This window comes from Bos indicus, chromosome 4, assembly GCF_029378745.1.
Source record: "Bos indicus isolate NIAB-ARS_2022 breed Sahiwal x Tharparkar chromosome 4, NIAB-ARS_B.indTharparkar_mat_pri_1.0, whole genome shotgun sequence".
Classification (NCBI taxonomy): domain Eukaryota; kingdom Metazoa; phylum Chordata; class Mammalia; order Artiodactyla; family Bovidae; genus Bos; species Bos indicus.
In genome coordinates, this window is record NC_091763.1 from 118855428 (window position 1) to 118872520 (window position 17093).

General features: G+C 55.7%; 1 long non-coding RNA gene across 2 annotated transcripts; it reads left to right on the forward strand.

Moving 5' to 3' along the window:
* Positions 1 to 7329: 7329 nt before the first annotated feature.
* On the forward strand, positions 7330 to 13746 carry LOC139182820 (uncharacterized). Of its 2 annotated transcripts, XR_011566393.1 has the most exons (3): positions 7330 to 10978; positions 11098 to 11352; positions 11973 to 13746. It is a non-coding gene; the product is annotated as an uncharacterized lncRNA (long non-coding RNA). The 2 variants fall into 2 exon arrangements; XR_011566392.1 differs by lacking the exon at positions 11973 to 13746 and having other exon boundaries at positions 11098 to 11478.
* The last annotated feature ends 3347 nt before the right edge of the window (positions 13747 to 17093 follow it).

Below are 17093 nucleotides of genomic sequence, written 5' to 3' on the forward strand. Positions count from 1 at the left end.
GGACCCGAGGGGCTTCTGCACCCAGGAGGGCCCCAGAGGGTCCTGCTTGGTTTCAGGGCCTGCTTTTCCCTGATGCTCCCTGAACCCTGAGGGGCACAGGGGATAAAGGGTGGGAGGGCACTTTCGACTGCAGCAGAGGAGCTCATTTTCAGGGGGTCCTGGCTTCGTAGAAGCCTGTGGAAGTGCTGGCAATTTGGACTCTGGGAAGTGAGGAGCTGGCCACGGAGTGGGAGGAGGGGCAGGGAGGACGGCTGCAGGCCCAGGGAGCCGCTCAGGGGAGGGGCAAGACCGGGACAGGACGCCGGGCGCTGCTCCCTGGCCCGGCCGGACCTTGACCTCGGGGGAGCCTGGTGGTGAGCAGGGCCTGCTGGCAGAATGGACTTGGGCATCGGGTGCTGAGTTGCGCTGACCCTCCCTCAGCCCCGCCCGGGGCCCAGCTGACCTGTCCCCCTGCTCGGGGCATGGCTGCCAGGCTGGGAGAGTCCACATCACATGGGGAGGCCCTGGGATCTGACCCAGCGTGACGTTCGGCCCGCCGAGCCCTCAGAGGACAGCCGGGCCCACCCGCCCCAGGAGAGATCATTAAATCCCCGTTTAAAGCAGTCGATGGCCCCGGGGCCTGCAAGGGTGTTCACTCGCTTTAACTCCCTAGATCCCAGAAGAGCGCTCCCAGCGTCCTTGAGGGGCTCGTCCCTGACCAGAGTCCAGGCTGGCATGCGAGGGGGACGCCTCTCTGCGTTCACAGGCAGCACAGGTGTGCAGAGTCGGTGGGCCCGAGCCTGTGCCCCTGCCCCGCCCCCGCCCCCAGCCCTGCCTTTCTCTCGTCCCTTCCACCCGAGTCTCCTAACAGCGCACCGTGCAGTTCCCACTGATGGAGCTGCCTAATCGCCCGCGGTGGGAGCCGTCGACATCCGCGCTGAGGGCGTTGTTTCGTTCTGGCTGCGTGTGGCCGCTAAGCTCCCTGACCAGGGCTCCACCTGCGCCCCCAGTACGGGAGTGCTGAGTCTTAACCGCAGGACCGCCAGGGAAGTCCCTGAGGGCACTATTGCTTCATCCCCCGCTGTTGGCGAACCGGGAATTCCCCAGAGATTGCAGAGGCAGTTTCTGTGAGAGCAGAAAGCAAAACTGAAAAGGAAGCTCCAGCGGGACTGCCGTGCTCCCGGGCGGAGGTCCTTCGCCCAGGCCGGCACCCCGGGAGGGAGAGACTCCCTCACGACCTGGGAGCCACCTCCTGCTGAGCAAGGGCCACTCGGGGTCTGCCCTTGGTCATGTCTCGGGCCCCTGGGACCTATAGCAAAGCCTTGTCATCCTGCTAAGGCGGTCACAGGGGAGCGTCTCCTCACAGCAAAAACCAGGCCCCAAGCTGTCACCCGCGCTCAGGCCCAGGGCACCTGACCTCACCGGAGGCCCGGCCTCCCCAGGGACGTCCCCGCGTCCACCAGCCTGTAATCCCAGCTGCCCAGCGGGGTCATCTGTCCTGAGGCCGCTCTGTCCCCGAGGAAGACGGTCCTGCCTTTCTCTCCCTCAGGACTCCTTGCTCTGCCTTCCTTCTGCCTAAGAAAACGATCCACTTTGTGCAGCCTCCCGCAGAACCTCCTGTTCACCAGATGGGATGTGGCCTATCCGTGAAGCGCTTCACAGAGCCCATTAGATCTGGAAACTTCCAGGACTTCCTTGGTGCTCCAGTGGTTAGGACTCCACGCTTCCACTGCTGGGGGCCCAGGCTCCATCCCTGGTCAGGGAACTAGGACCCCCCTCCAAAGAGGACACCCCCGAGCTCCGCAAAAAAAAAGATCTTCAAATGTACTGGGTCGAACAATAGGTGTTTTAACAACATTTATCTTTGAAGAACACAACAGGTGTGGGCCTTCCATTTTCTGAGGGTGGGGACCACGTTTGACTCAAAACCTGACGGGGCCCCTCCAGCAGCAGCAGTTATAATTTGCTTATTTATCGACAGGAGGAAATTCGGGAGCACTTACCATGGGTTTTAGTGTTAGTCAGTTGCACACGTGCGTTTTGTCTCGCTTTTCTAGCAGCCATGCTGCCCATTGACGTCCGGGCCTGCTGTGTGCATGATGCCTGGGGTGGCAGCCCACCAGGAGGAGCCCCGACCTGGGGGGTGCAGCCTCTGCGTTCGGGGGAATCGAACTGTGTCTCCAGAAAGACGTGCCGATGGCCCCGGGCTGTGAATCCTTGCAGACGTGATCAAGGTGAGGTCGTGCTAGAACAGGGTGGCCTTGTAAGGAGGGGGATTTAGAGCCACAGCAAGAAAGCCCCGAGAGAGCCGGAGACCGCAAGGATGGCCAGCCATCCAGAAGCCAGAGGACGGCAGGAAGCACCTCTTCCTTCCCTTAGGTTCTCCAGTCTGTGTGCGTGTGTGTGTGCGTGTGTGTACGTGTGTGTGCGCGCGCGCGTGTGTGGCTTCCCCATTTGTTGATGTTGTTGTTTAGCTGCTAAGTCATATATGACTCTTTGCGACCCCGTGGACTGCAGCACACCAGACTTCCCTGTCCTTCACCATCTCCCAGAGTTGGACATGGTCTTCATGTCCATCGAGTCAGTGATGCCATCCAACCATCTCATCCTCTGTCGTCCCCTTCTCCTCCCGCCTTCAATCTTTCCCACCATCCGGGTCTTTTCAAATGGGTCACCTCTTCGCATGAGGTGGACAAAGTACTGGAGTTTCAGCTTCAACATCAGTCCTTCCCATGAACACCCAGGACTGATCTCCTTCAGAACGGACTGGTTGGATCTCCTCGCAGTCCAAGGGACTCTCAAGAGTCTTCTCCAACACCACAGTTCAAAAGCATCAATTCTTTGGCACTCAGCTTTCTTCACAGTCCAACTCTCACATCCATACATGACTACTGGAAAAACCATAGCCTTGACTAGACGGACCTTTGTTGGCAAAGTAATGTCTCTGCTTTTCAATATGCTGTCTAGGTTGGTCATAACTTTCCTTCCAAGGAGGAAGCGTCTTTTAATATCATGGCTGCAATCACCATCTGCAGTGATTTTGGAGCCCAGAAAAAAAAAGTCAGCCACTGTTTCCACTGTTTCCCCATCTATTTGCCATGAAGTGATGGGACCGGATGCCATGATCTTCGTTTCCTGAATGTTGAGCTTTAAGCCAACCTTTTCACTCTCCACTTTCACTTTCATCAAGAGGCTTTTTAGTTCTTCTTCACTTTCTGCCATAAGGGTGGTGTCATCTGCATATCTGAGGTCATTGATATTTCTCCCGGCAATCTTGATTCCAGCTTGTGCTTCATCCAGCCCAGCATTTCTCATGATGTACTCTGCATAGAAGGTAAATAAGCTGCCACATAACATTGAGCAGAGTTTCCTGTGTGTTACAGTAGGTCCTTGGGGTGAAGTGAAGTGAAGTCTCTCAGTCGTGTCCGACTCTGTGCGACCCCGTGGACTGTAGCCCGCCAGGCTCCTCTGTCCATGGGGTTCTCCAGGCAAGAGTACTGGAGTGGGTTGCCATTTCCTTCTCCAGGGGATCTTCCCAACCCAGGGATCGAACCCCGGTCTCCTGCATTGCAGGCAGACGCTTTATCCTCTGAGCCACCAGGGAAGCCCATAGTAGGTCCTTGTTGGTTATCCATTTTAAATACAGCAGTGTGTACCTGTTCATCCCATCTCCCCATCCTTCCCCCAGCAACCGTAACTTAGTTCTCTCAGCCTGTGAGTCTGTTTTTCTTTTATAAGTAAGTTCATTTGTGAGTGTGTGCACGCATGCTTCAGTCGTGTCTGGCCTTTTTCGACCCCATGGACTGTAGCCCACCAGGCTCCTCTGTCCATTGGATTTCCTAGACAAGAATGCTGGAGTGGGGTGCCATGCCCCTCTCCAGGGGATCTTCCCGACCCAGGGATCGAACCCAAGTCTCTTTTGTCTCCTGCATTGGCAGGTGAGTTCTTTACCCCTGGCACCATCTGGGAAGCCCAAGTTCATATGTATCGCTTTTTTTTTGACTCCACATCTAAGGGATGTCATACGGTATTTCTCCTCCTCTATCTGACTTCAGTCAGTATGACCCTCTCTAGGTCTATCCACGTTGCTGCAAATGGCATCGTTTCATTCTGTTAATGGCTGAGTAATACTCCATTGTGTGTACGCACCACATATTCCTTACCCAGCCCTCGGCTGACGGACCTCTCGGCGGCTTCTACGTCCTAGCTGTCGTAAACACTGCTGCAATGAGCACTGGGGTATGTGTACCTTTTTGATTCATGGTTTTCTCTGGATATATGCCCAGGAGTGGGATTGCTGGATCATTTTTAGCTCTATTTAATTTTAAGGAACCTCCGTGGTGGTTGTCCAACTGGCTATAGATGGAGGGTCTCCAAGGTGCCCTCCTTGGATTCAGTTTGTCTGCTAGGTCGGCTCACAGAGCTGAGGAAGACTTGCTTGACTTCCTGGATTCCCAGCTTACTATAAAGGATACAGTCAGGTGAAGACCCCCTGATGGGGCTTGGGCACAGGCTTTCCTGCTCCCGAGACGCACGCTCCCAGCCCCCTGGCTCGCCAGCCGGCCTGCCCCTGCCCGGGACTTCTGGGTTTTACGGAGCCTTGCCTCCCAGGATGACTGACTGGCTCCTCAGCCTCTGATGGATTCGCCCTCACGCACTCTGAGCTCCAGTGGCCGGGACGGGGTGGAAAGTTCCAACCCTGTAACCACTGAGTGGCTTCTCCCGGGAACCAGCCCCCACCCCTGGTTGGCATCCGAAAGTTCCCTTGCCCGGTACGTTGTCCAGAATTGAAGACAAGAGACAGACATTATCCCATCCCTCAGGAAACCCCAAGGGCTCGGGAGCCATGGGCCCTCAGCCCACCTCCCCGGAGTCAGCCGGGTGCTGTGGGATCATGGCTTGTTTCTTTTTACTGCCGGGCGGTGCCCAGGGCTCGTGTGCCAGTGACCTGCTAAAGGGCTGGGCTGCTCCAGTTCACTGCATTTATTTCTGATGAGTCAAGGTGCCGGGAGCCTCTGTGTACAGGTTTCCCAGTGAACAGTTAGCCCTTCTCTCAAACAACCTCCAGGACAGCTTGGTTTTGTAATCACCGAGAGCATCGGTATTTATTTATTTCTTAGAGAAATAGGAAATCACTCAGTGATGGGCTGTTATAAATACAGACGCCATGCCAACCACCCCTGCTGCGTGTATGGGCCCTGCTGTCCTCTGCGTTCTCTGCTTTACCCCGCTTTGGCCGTCGTGTGGATGGACCCCTGGCCCTGTCAGAGGCTGGGGCTGCTGGGGGCGAATCAGGAGCTGCTTAGAACTCAGACAAACTGAGTGAGAAGAGGGAAACCACACAGGCTCTGCCTGGTAGAGTCCTCAGCAGAGCAGCTAGAATGTGGCTCATTCATTCTTTACACAGCCCTCCCTGTGCACCCCCGGCCTCCACCTGTGGAGAACTAGAGCTTGGCTGCCTCCTGCCTGCCTCCCGGCGCTGGGAAGGATGTCGGCCAGGGACCCCAGCTCCTCAGCTGCTCCCTGTCGCTCACACTGCCTCGACTGGGTGCTCCTCTGACTGTTTGCTCAGCATCATCCCTGCAGGTCCTTCGGAAACTGAGACCCCACGGCCCTGCCTCCTGCGGGGACAGTGGCTACAACCCTGGAACCAAATGCAGTCAGATTTCACACGGTCCTGGAGCCAGCGGTGGCTTTTCTATTTTCCTTTTATAAAGGGTTGCAAACTCCAGGAGGTCCTGAGAACAGGGAAGCCTGGCACGCTGCAGTCCACAGGGTTGCAGAGAGTCGGACACAACAGAGCGACTGAGCAACAACGACAGCGTAAGGGATTGTGAAGAAGCAAGGACGGCAGACAACGGAGACCGCCTGTGGGCCCAGAGCGCTACACTGCCGTCTGGCCCTTCCTGGGACACTGGGGTGGACCCCCTTCCCGGACGCCCCGGGGTGGACCCCCTTCACCGACGCCCCGGGGTGGACCCCCTTCCCGGACGCCCCGGGGTGGACCCCCGTCTCCTGCCCGAGGGGCAGGACACTGTCTCTGCCGTGGAGACACGGGTGGTCCCTTAGACCGCAGACCAGCAAGGACGGGTGCCTGAGGAGGGCTGGAATCAGCTGAGGTGGATACGCCCACATTCTAGAAAGGGAGGCAGTAACGAGAGATGTGTGTCTGAAACAAAGACAGCTCGGGGAGATGTCCTGAGGGGTGAGCAGAAGCTCAGGGCAAACGGTGAGAAGTCAGGCTGGTGAGAGATTCCCTGGAAACCCCAGAGCTGGAGGGGCCGAGCCCAGGCCAGGTGAGCGCCGGCCGGAAGCCTCTGTCCCCTTTGCTGACGGAACAGGGCTGCTGTGAGCGCCTCCCCCGCGCCTGGCCTCGAACACCACGAGGGCGATTGTCCCCCGAAGCCCAGACCCTGGCTCAGCAGGGCTGCTTCCAGCCGAGGCTTGAAGGGCCGCTCTGCGCCCTCTCCTCGGTGTGTGTGTGGCCGTCTCCTCCCTGCGGCCTCCTCGCCCTCCCTGGGCCTGTGTTCAAGTTTCCTGTCTGTGAAGGGACACCGCCATGCCGGGTAGGGTCACCCAAGACCTGAGGGGAGCTTCCCTGGGGGCTCAGCAGTTAGGCCCCCGCCTGCAGTGCGGGAGACATAGGTTCAATCCCCGGGTCAGGAAGATCCCCTGGAGAAGGGAATGGCAGCCCACTGCAGTGTTCTTGCCTGGAGAATCCCACAGACAGGGGAGCCTGGAGGGCTACAGAGGTGCAAAGGGGTTGCAAAGAGTCAGACTTGACTTGGCCACTGACAAACCACAGACCTGAGCACCCTAAGGGCTCAGGACCCCTGATCACCCCATGAAGACCTGTCTCCAGATACGGTCCCCAAAGGGACTGGGGCCAGGACTCCAGCGTGTGACCCCTGGGGACGCAGTTCAGCCCTAACACACAGCCTCAGTGGAAACGCGCGGTCTTTGCCTCTGAGGAAAAGTGGGGAGATCTTTGGGGAGATCCCCTTTCGGCCAGGAAAGGGGAAGTCAGAGAAAGCAGCTTAGTGGGCGCTGATGGGCCTGCATCTGAGGAGGCCGGGCTGGCTGGTCCCCTGGTGGGGTGCCGGGATGGAGGGGGGTTAGAGGGGTGGGGATGGAGGAGAGGATGAAGGGCGGGGTGCCCGCTCCTCGTTACCCCAAACCCCATCTTCCCTGACCCGCCCCATGCCCCCTTACCCCAACCCCCAACTTCCCTGCCCCCCGCCCCCTAACCCCAACCCCCCAACTTCCCTGCCCCCCACGCCCCCTAACCCCAACCCCCCAACTTCCCTGCCCTCCCCACCCCCTAACCCCAACCCCCCAACATCCCTGCCTCCTTCGCCCCTCCCCCACCCGGTATACTAGCCTCCCCCGCAGCCTGGAGAAATAACTGCTGTTCTGGAAACCAAACAAACTCAAGCGTAACAACCGACCAACGGACCACACACTTCTGTTTGCTTGGGGTGTGCTCACCCAGCAACGGGGATGACAAGGTTGGGTTCTCAGAAGCCTGGTACCCGGGCCCGCTCCGCTGACCACGTGGGCGCCTGGTGTGCTCGGGTGAGCGTCCTGAGTGGTTTCCTGACTCGCCTGGTTGCTGGGTTTTGTCTTCTCCTGTTGACTTTGATTTCTTTTTTTTTTCTGGCCACACTGCACGCACAGCTTGTGGGGTCTCAGTTCCCGGCCACCTCTGTGGAAGCATGGAGCCCTAACCCCCGGACCCCTGGGGAAGTCCCGACTTTGATCTGTATTTCTGGATTTTAATCTATTTCCTATAATACAGAAATGCACGTTCAGTATAAAAAATGGACGACCTCCTGCTCCAGGCCAGGACATGGCTAGCTCACGTGAAGACGGGGGTTTCGTGCTCAAGCAGTGAGTGTCGGGGCTAATCCCGTTTCTGCTGCTCCGACAGCACCAGCATGTGCCTGACCTGTACAACGTGCCCTCTTAGCAGAGCTGGGGGCAAAGGTCGTGTACATCTTCTCTGATCCTGGCTAGGCAGTGAGCGCACACTGCAGGGCTACTGATTCTAACACTTAGGTGCTGCTGTGTTGAGTAAAAGCCAGATTCAGATCAGATCAGTCGCTCAGTCGTGTCCGACTCTCTGCGACCCCATGAACTGCAGCACGCCAGGCCTCCCTGTCCATCACCAACTTCCGGAGTCCACCCAAACCCATGTCCATCGAATCGGTGATGCCATCCAGCCATCTCATCCTCTGTCGTTCCCTTCTCCTGCCTCCAATCCCTCCCAGCATCAGGGTCTTTTCCAATGAATCAACTCTTTGCATGAGGTGGCCAGAGTACTGAAGTTTCAGCTTCAGCATCATTCCTTCCAAAGAACACCCAGGGCTGATCTCCTTTAGGATGGACTGGTTGGATCTCCTTGCAGTCCAAGGGACTCTCAAGAGTCTTCTCCAACACCACAGTTCAAAAGCATCAATTCTTCGGTGCTCAGCTTTCTTTATAGTCCAACTCTCACATCCATACATGACCACTGGAAAAATCATAGCCTTGACTAGACGGACCTTTGTTGGCAAAGTAATGTCTCTGCTTTTCAATATGCTGTCTAGGTTGGTCATAACTTTCCTTCCAAGGAGTAAGCGTCTTTTAATTTCATGGTTGCAATCACCATCTGCAGTGATTTTGGAGCCCAGAAAAAAAAAGTCAGCCACTGTTTCCACTGTTTCCCCATCTATTTCCCATGAAGTGATGAGACCGGATGCCATGATCTTCGTTTTCTGAATGTTGAGCTTTAAGCCAACTTTTTCACTCTCCTCTTTCACTTTCATCAAGAGGCTTTTTAGTTCCTCTTCACTTTCTGCCATAAGGGTGGTGTCATCTGCATATCTGAGGTTATTGATATTTCTCCTGGCAATCTTGATTCCAGCTTGTGCTTCATCCAGCCCAGCGTTTCTCATGATGTACTCTGCATAGAAGTTAAATAAGCAGGGTGACAATACACAGCCTTGACGTACTCCTTTTCCTATTTGGAACCAGTCTGTTGTTCCATGTCCAGTTCTAAATGTTGCTTCCTGACCTGCATACAGGTTTCTCAAGAGGCAGGTCAGATGGTCTGGTATTCCCATCTCTTTCAGAATTTTCCACAGTTTATTGTGATCGACACAGTCAAAGGCTTTGGCATAGTCAATAAAGCAGAAATAGATTTTTTCTGGAAACATCTGTTAGTTTAAAAGAAAAGGAAGGAAGAGACCCCTTTTACATGGATCAACCCGAATTGGCAGAGACAGAGACAGAAAGCAGAGCTTTCTGGGTTGAGAGCGATGCAGATGTCCTGGAGTCGGTGCCAGAAAGTCATACAGCCAGAGAATGTTCAGAGACTGTGAAGAGGGTGAATTTTATGTATGTGAACTGGTCTCGATGGAAAATCTAAAACTGAACTGAACTTGAGAAGGTGATGTGTGTTCAACCTCCAGATACTGTTCCCCCAGCAAGGTTGCAGCGGTCCCCAGAGCGCTTGGAACCCAAGTGCCCGCAGAATTCACCACCGCTGCCGCTGTGCTCAGCGGCTGTGTCTTGCTCCTGGGGGTGGTGGCCCGCCTCTGAGCACTAGAGGAGGTTCATGCTTATGTTTATGAGAGGGTCACAGGCAGGAGGGCCAGGGGTCTCCAAACAGAGGAAATCGGCTGCAAGTGTCTCTTCAAGTTCTGTGTTGCTTTGACAACACCTGGTTCCACCTGAACTTAACTTTTCTCACACCCTGAGCTAACCAACGTGTTTTTTTATGGAAGTGTTCTCCTTAAGCTATGTTAATGAAACGATGTGTTTGCTTTGAAACTTGCCTTTCTTCAAAAACGGTTCCACCAAAGACTAACTTTTGACTGATAATAGCTCAACATATTCATATCAGTTGTTTTATGCCTGGGGTTGATGACACAGCTCGCGCCATCCTATCTCAAAAACGCATTTTGTGGGAGAGGGGCCTGGGGAAACCCTGCCAGCCTTGAGGTGCCTCTCTTATCTGACTAGGAGCTTTCTAACACACATAAAACAGTTCGCTAAAACCAGCTCGGGGGCTCACTCCGTCCCCCCTCTGATGTCTGTGTCAGAAGCTTCCCAGTCCCTTTTTATACCTTAATAAAACCTGGCTACACAAAAGCTCTTGAGTGACCAAGCCTGGTCCCCGGTCCTGCAGCTAAATCTTCCTCTTCTGACATTGCGAATCCGACACCATTCCCGTGAGCTGTCATTTCCAGTCACTTGCATTTCTTCTGTGACTCACTGGGTCCTTGCCCGTGGGGCTCCGGTGGGGAGCCTGGCTTCCACCGCCCGGCGCCAGCGTCCTGCTCCGGCCGCCTCACCAGCGGGCACTCCCCCAGGCTCCTGCCCTTCATCCCGTGGCTGGAACCCACCTTGTTCCCAGGCCTACTTTCCTGAGATGCCCCCGGCCCTGGAAGACGAGGCTGTAACAGCGTTCACTGGTTTGAGGATTTCCTTGGACCCCCTCAACTTGTTCTGGTGTGTTCCAGAATGCATTTGAGTGTCTTCAAGCCATTCTGTACAAGAAGAGACTTTTCAAAAAAGAGCTTCAGACTTTCACAGAATGCTAACAGTTATTCTTTGCAATGATGTGTAAAAATAGAAATCATTTCAGTTGTGAGACTTCTGGAAAAGATTTAATATTGGTAACATGGAATTCGGAGGGGCGAGTGAAGACTGAGGGCAGGAGGGCGTGGCCACGGGGTGGATGTCTGCAGCCCTCTGGGCCGGTGGGAGCTGACAGGCGCCGCCTCTGCAGGCCGGGGTGTGAGAGGGCAGGCCGTCCTCGGGCAGAGCAGGGCGCTGCCAGTTCCTTCCGGGAGCCCCTGGCGCCAGGCTGAAGGTGTCAGAGCAGGTCAGCCGTGCCGGGGTCGCCCCTGCCTTGCGCCCAACAGCGCAGGGCAGCGACCAGGGCCCTCAGTCCCTGCCCCGAGGCTGCCTGCCCTCTGGCCTTCTGCAAAACCACGCAAAGGCTGCTGCTGCTGTGAGTCAGGTCCCCCCCTCTGGCTGGAGGGCAGGCTGCTCAAGCTGCAGAATCGCTACAGAGCTGCTTGGCCTTCATAAAGCGGGCGAGAATGTCACCCTGAGGTCCTTCGTCCACAGGCTCAGACTGACTGCGCTGCAGCTCCCCGAGAGTCCTTGGTGCTTCCGGCAGCTCCACGTCCGGGTCTCCCGTCCTCCACAGAGCCCGGAAATGCTGGGCCCAGCGTGACCGTGGTCAAGTCTCTACAGGGGTTAACATCTAGAAGCCGAAAGCCGTTTTCCCCAGTGGGTGGTCTGGCGCGAACAGCTCCCTCTAAAGGTGTTGCCAGTGCACTCTTTGGACGGACCTTCCACCGTGAACCGCATTTCACCGAGGTACTAGACGTCAGCTCCCTAAGGGCAGGCACTGTGACGCTTCCTGTTGGCATGTCAGCTCTTTTCTGGGTATGGTTTACACTGGCATTCGTGAATATGAAAATGAAGTCCATGAGTTCAAGTTGATCTTGTAGGGGAGGAAAAACTTCTTTCTCTACCCCCTTATGTTCTGTCCATGAGGCACTGCAAATCAAACTGACAAAGAGCCAGACTAACAGGAGGGGAAAACCCAGAGTTTATTTCCACATGTAACACACTTAGACACAGGAGAACTCAGTGATGAGTAACTCAAAGGGGTGGTTCAAACTGGGGTTTAAATGCCACGTTAATGCGTGAGGTGGAAGGGAAGGCACTCGTGGGAAAACAGATGACTTTGGGGGAAGATAAATGGTTTTCAGGAGAGCAGACAGGAGATAAAGTTGGGGATGATGTTTCCCTGCGAAAGGAGGTGAGCAGTCTTCCCATCTCCTTCAAGGCCACGCATCTGCCCTGGGAAAGGAGCTGGGTGGGTTTTCTTCTCCCTTCTGCTCAGAAGGGAGATCCTGGTGGCCTCAATTCCCGGCAGCCACTCTCTCAGTCAGATAAGAAGGTGACGGGCAGGCCTGGCTCCTCCTCTGCAGACTCTCCGGTGTCCCGAGCGTCCGACGGTCTCTCTGCCGACTGTCCTGGCACACCTCTGTCCCCTCCAGTCTCCGCCGCGATCCTAACCAACCCTGGGCCTGGCAGGCCTGCTGACTCACCTCTGCGGAGGCCACCGCACCTCACAGTTACTCATCCTGCAGAGTGCTTTAAGCAGTGGTTCTCAAAGTGGGGTTCCTGGAAATGTGCCAGACACCTGTGTTCTCAGGCCCCACCCAGACCTGCTTGAGCAAACTCCGAGGGAGAGGCCTGCAAAGCTGGGTGCTCACAACTCTCCAGGTAATTCCTACTGGTGTTGGAGTTGCAGAATGTGGGAAAAAGGCCTGGTGCCTGAGGCCAAGAAAATATTCTTTATTTTTAACAGTAAAATAATCATAACACCAGCACCAAAAGTAGTTATTAGTTTTGCAAAGAGTCGGACGTGACTGAGCGACCAACACTTTTACTTTACACTTTCACCTCCATGGACACAGAACACTTGTATTACGTTTTCTACGATTACAGAGTCATAAAATATCTCCAGGACAATGAAAGGTGTAAATAACCGATGGGTAAGCTAGTGTACACAGCATACCCTTAGTCTCTTTTTCACTCATGTAGAAATTCTGTACTGTATTTTCTGACAGCTTGTTGTCGTGGTTTAAGTCGATGAGTTGTGTCCTATTCTTTCAAGACCCCGTGGACTGTAGCCTGAAAGGTCCCTCTGTCCATGGGATTCCCCAGGCAAGAATACTGGGGTGGCTTGTCATTTCCTTCTCCAGGGGATCTTTCTGACCCACAGACTGTACCTGCGTCTCCTGCATTGGTAGGTGGATACTTTACTGCTGAGCCACCAGAGAAGCCCCTTTCTGACAGCTAGGATCTCACAAATTTAGAAAGATGGATACAGAATAGATTATAAGGGGGGAAGCTTAGAAAGAACTGATATGTCCATCAGCAAGAAGCTGTTGATTGAAGGCAGTCCCTTGACCACGGATGACGGCACAGTAACGCCCGTGTTCCTTCCAGGGCGGGCAGGGCGGGCTCCACCACCTAAGCATCCTTTGAGTTCAGTCTGCGCGTGTATCTCTCTCCAAGACCCTGGATTCACAATTTGGAAACACAAAAGTCTCCACAAGGCACATTTTCCCCCGACAGGTCATTGGGTGTGAAACCTGATGTACGCTGACCTGAGGCCGTTTGTAATTGTCAGTGTGAACATTCATCCGTTTTACAGCCAGGAATTCCAGAACGTGGCAACTGAAAACACACACACACGTTTTGAGTTTGGCTTTGTTGAGGGACCTTACTGAGGACTGTAGCCGGGAAACCGTCTTCTCCGATGGCTCTGGGGAACTGCTCCAAAGAGGCCAGGGAGGAGCCAGGAGCTCTGGTGGAAAACAAAGTTGAACATCAAAACGTTACTGCTGGTCACATAAACCAGCCACTCAGGTTAGTGGCTTTAGTGCTCTGCTGTGTGTGGGGAGATGCAAGAGTCTGGGGTCATTCAAATTAACCCTACACATGTGTCTCGGCTGCGGAGGGCCTGCAAGCTATTTCTCTACATCCTGAATTCAGCATGCACTGTCTGCGGATGGGGTGGGGGGGCCACGGTGGTTGATGGCTGGATGGTGGGTCACACGCTTCTGTCCACAGATACGAGGGACTATGCAGTCCTCGCACTGAATTACCCCTCCAAGTCAGGGAGAATTCAGAAGTCCGAAGCATGTTTGGCCCCAGGAGTTTTTCAGAAGGGCTTGCCGACCCACCTGTATGCATCTCGAGTAACAGGTGTGGCACTTGAGGCTCTGAGAGGCTGGAAGCGACCTGCCTAGAGCTCTCCGTCTGCACGGGTCTGGCCGGATGCTGGGCTCCGAGAGGCTGGAAGCGACCTGCCCAGAGCACTCCGTCTGCACGGGTCCGGCCGGATGCTGGGCTCCGAGAGGCTGGAATCGACCTGCCCAGAGCACTCCGTCTGCACGGGTCCGGCCGGATGCTGGGCTCCGAGAGGCTGGAAGCGACCTGCCCAGAGCACTCCGTCTGCACGGGTCCGGCCGGATGCTGGCTTCACGCGACGTGGCACTGGACTGAACAGCGTCCCTGGTTTTCATGTCCACCCAGGGCCTCAGGATGGGGCCTGATATGGAGAAGCGTCTCTGCAGGTGTCCTGAGTGAAGGTGAGGCCTTATGGGATGTGGGCAGGGACCCCAAGCCCAGTGACTAGTGTTGGGAGTGAAAATGGAGAAAAGCCATCATCTCCATTCACATCACATTGGTCCTTCTCATTACTGCGCTGTGCAACACTGTTGGTCAGTCAGTCATGCCCGACTCTCTGCGACCACATGGACTAGCCCACCAGGCTCCTCTGTCCGTGGCATTCTCCAGGCACGGACACTGGAGTGGCTGCCATGCCCTCCTCCACCAGGCTCCTCTGCCTACGGAGTTCTCCAGGCACGGACACTGGAGTGGCTGCCGTGCCCTCCTCCACGCACTCGCTGCTGCTGCTGCTAAGTCGCGTCAGTCGTGTCCGACTCTGTGCGACCCCATAGACGGAAGCCCACCAGGCTCCTCCATCCCTGGGATTCTCCAGGCAAGAACACTGGAGTGGGTTGCCATTTCCCTCTCCAATACATGAAAGTGAAAAGTGAAAGTGAAGTCGCTCTCTCCAAATGTGAGGGGGGAACTGCACTCACCAAGCTACCCGGGGAGCCCAGCTGGGATCCTGCAGTTTAGCTCAGCTCTGACGTGAGGATCTACCTCGGCCCCTCCCAGAAGCCAGCCCCAAGCCCAGGCCATCACCTGTGCCTCTGCCCAGCCCACTCCACAGCAGAGCCCAGGACCCCCTCCTCCAGTCCAGCCCCTTCCAGAGCAGCTGGGCAGCAGTTCATTCACTGGATGGCCTGCCTCCCATGAAGGATGCAGGTCAGGGCCAGCCAGCGGGGAGAGACCCCCAGGCCAGGTTTTGGGGGCACTGAACCTCCTTTCCTCCCGGGGTGCCCCACCCTCCCAGAGCCCCCACGTGGCCACTGACCTGGAAGCTCTCGGAATCCCTTCAGGTGGTGGCTTTCATGTATGTATAGCTTTGCGCTACGGGCGTGCTGGATTAAATGAGTGCCTGCTGGTGATGAAACTGGTGTCATTTCAGGGGGCTCAGAAGAGATCCCATACCACAGTCCTTTATGTCTTGATGTAGAAAAGAATTCAGCAAGAGAGAAAGTGATTTACTAGAAAAGGATGCTAGTGAGGCTCACAAGCAGGCTGGTGAGGGGGTGTGGCGCCCCAAGAACTACTGGGCTCCAGCTTTATAATCAAAGAACTGGGCAGGGAGAGACCTCTGTCTTTCCTGAGTGGATGGCATGCTCCCATCATCCGTTCCTCCTCCAGGTTGAGCAGGGGAGTTTTCTGGGCCCTGCATGGTCAAGCTAGGCCCACAAATCATTGCTCTTCCCATGCGCAGAGGACATGTCCTAGGGATCATTAACTCCCTGAGCTCCCTGGGCAGCGGCGGGTCTCCTGCCCCATTGTTTCACTGTCTGGGGGCAGGTCTCGTGTTCACGTTGCCTGGTTTTGTTGCTAAGCTAGCCTGCTTGGTTTTGTGGTTAAGCAAACCTGCTTTCTCGAGTGATCATCAACTCACAGGGTCTGCTGTATTTTCCTGCTTACAGTCCCCTAGTGGGATGAGCTGTTTGATCACCTGCTGTTCCCCTTTGCTCTGTTGATATCAGAGATGAGCTCACGCTCCAGCCTGTCCCCTGCCCAGAGGTCACCAGGGTGGGGCTGACAGTCCAACTCCTAATCATGGGGTTGGTTCCCCTGGCGATGCTCCTCAGGGGGTTCACAAAAGTCACCCCGTTCACAGGAGCCCTGGTGTGGTTGAGAGGGGCTTCTTACGAATCTCGAATTATGGCTCAGGAAGTCCCCAGGGTCTGAGCGGCCTGTGCCTGTAGAGGAAGACCGTGCACACATGTGTGTTAAGTCCCCACTTGGCACTGGGCCGGCTGACCGGCAGGGCCGATGTCCCTCTGCCATTTCTAAGCTTGGTCCTAACTTTCCTTTCGGCCGCACAGCACGTGGGCTATCGGCTCCTTGACCGAATCGAACCCTCGTTCGGGCACTGAAGGCATGGACTCTTAACCACTGCACCGCCAAGGAGGTCCCGACCCTAACTTTCTTGGGAATCCAGAGTACTTCCCGCTGTGTTCATCAGGACGAGCGGGCAGAAAGGAGAGACCGGTGCCGGCCCAGGATGCGGCCCGGGGGGGAGGGCAGGGGGGGAGTCCAGGCCTGCCACAGGAGGCCTGGGGCATCTTAAAGAAAGCGCTGGAAATCTGCCCCGTTACCCTTCACTTCGCCCCATTGGCCAGAGCTGAACTGGGAGGCTGTCTTCATTCTCAGTTCAGTTCAGTCCAGTCGCTCAGTCGTGTCCGAGTCTTTGCGATCCCATGGACCGCAGCACGCCAGGCCTCCCTGTCCATCACCAACTCCTGGAGTTTACCCAAACCCATGTCCATTGCGTCGGTGATGCCATCCAACCTTCTCATCCTCTGTCGTCCCCTTCTCCTCCTGCCTTCAATCTTTCCCAGCATCAGGGTCTCTTCAAATGAGTAGTATAATTAAAACAAATTTCCCATCACTCCAAAATCTTCTCTGATCTTAATAGACATAAGAAGTTACATTTATTTTACTTTGTTGTAATCAGCGTACAGTTCTAAATGGCCAAGAACCTAGCGCTGAGGCTGAATTCTAGAGATCAGAGTGGGGAAAGTACAGGCAGGCACGGCAGTTTCTACCATATCCTCCCTGGACTCATCTGCTGACCCAGCGGGACTGAGGCTTCCACCCCGGACCCCTGCGCTCCCTAAGGACCAGGAACCACCCCCTGCCCCCTCATCACCCCGGAGCCCTGAGCTCCCTAAGGACCGGGAACCGCACCCCTGCCCCCCCATCACCCCAGAGCCCTGAGCTCCCTAAGGACCAGGAGACATGCCCCCCTGCCCCCCCATCACCCCAGAGCCCTGAGCTCCCTAAGGACTGGGAACCGCACCCCTACGCCCCCATCACCCCAGAGCCCTGAGCTCCCTAAGGACCGGGAACCACCCCCCTACGCCCCCATCACCCCAGAG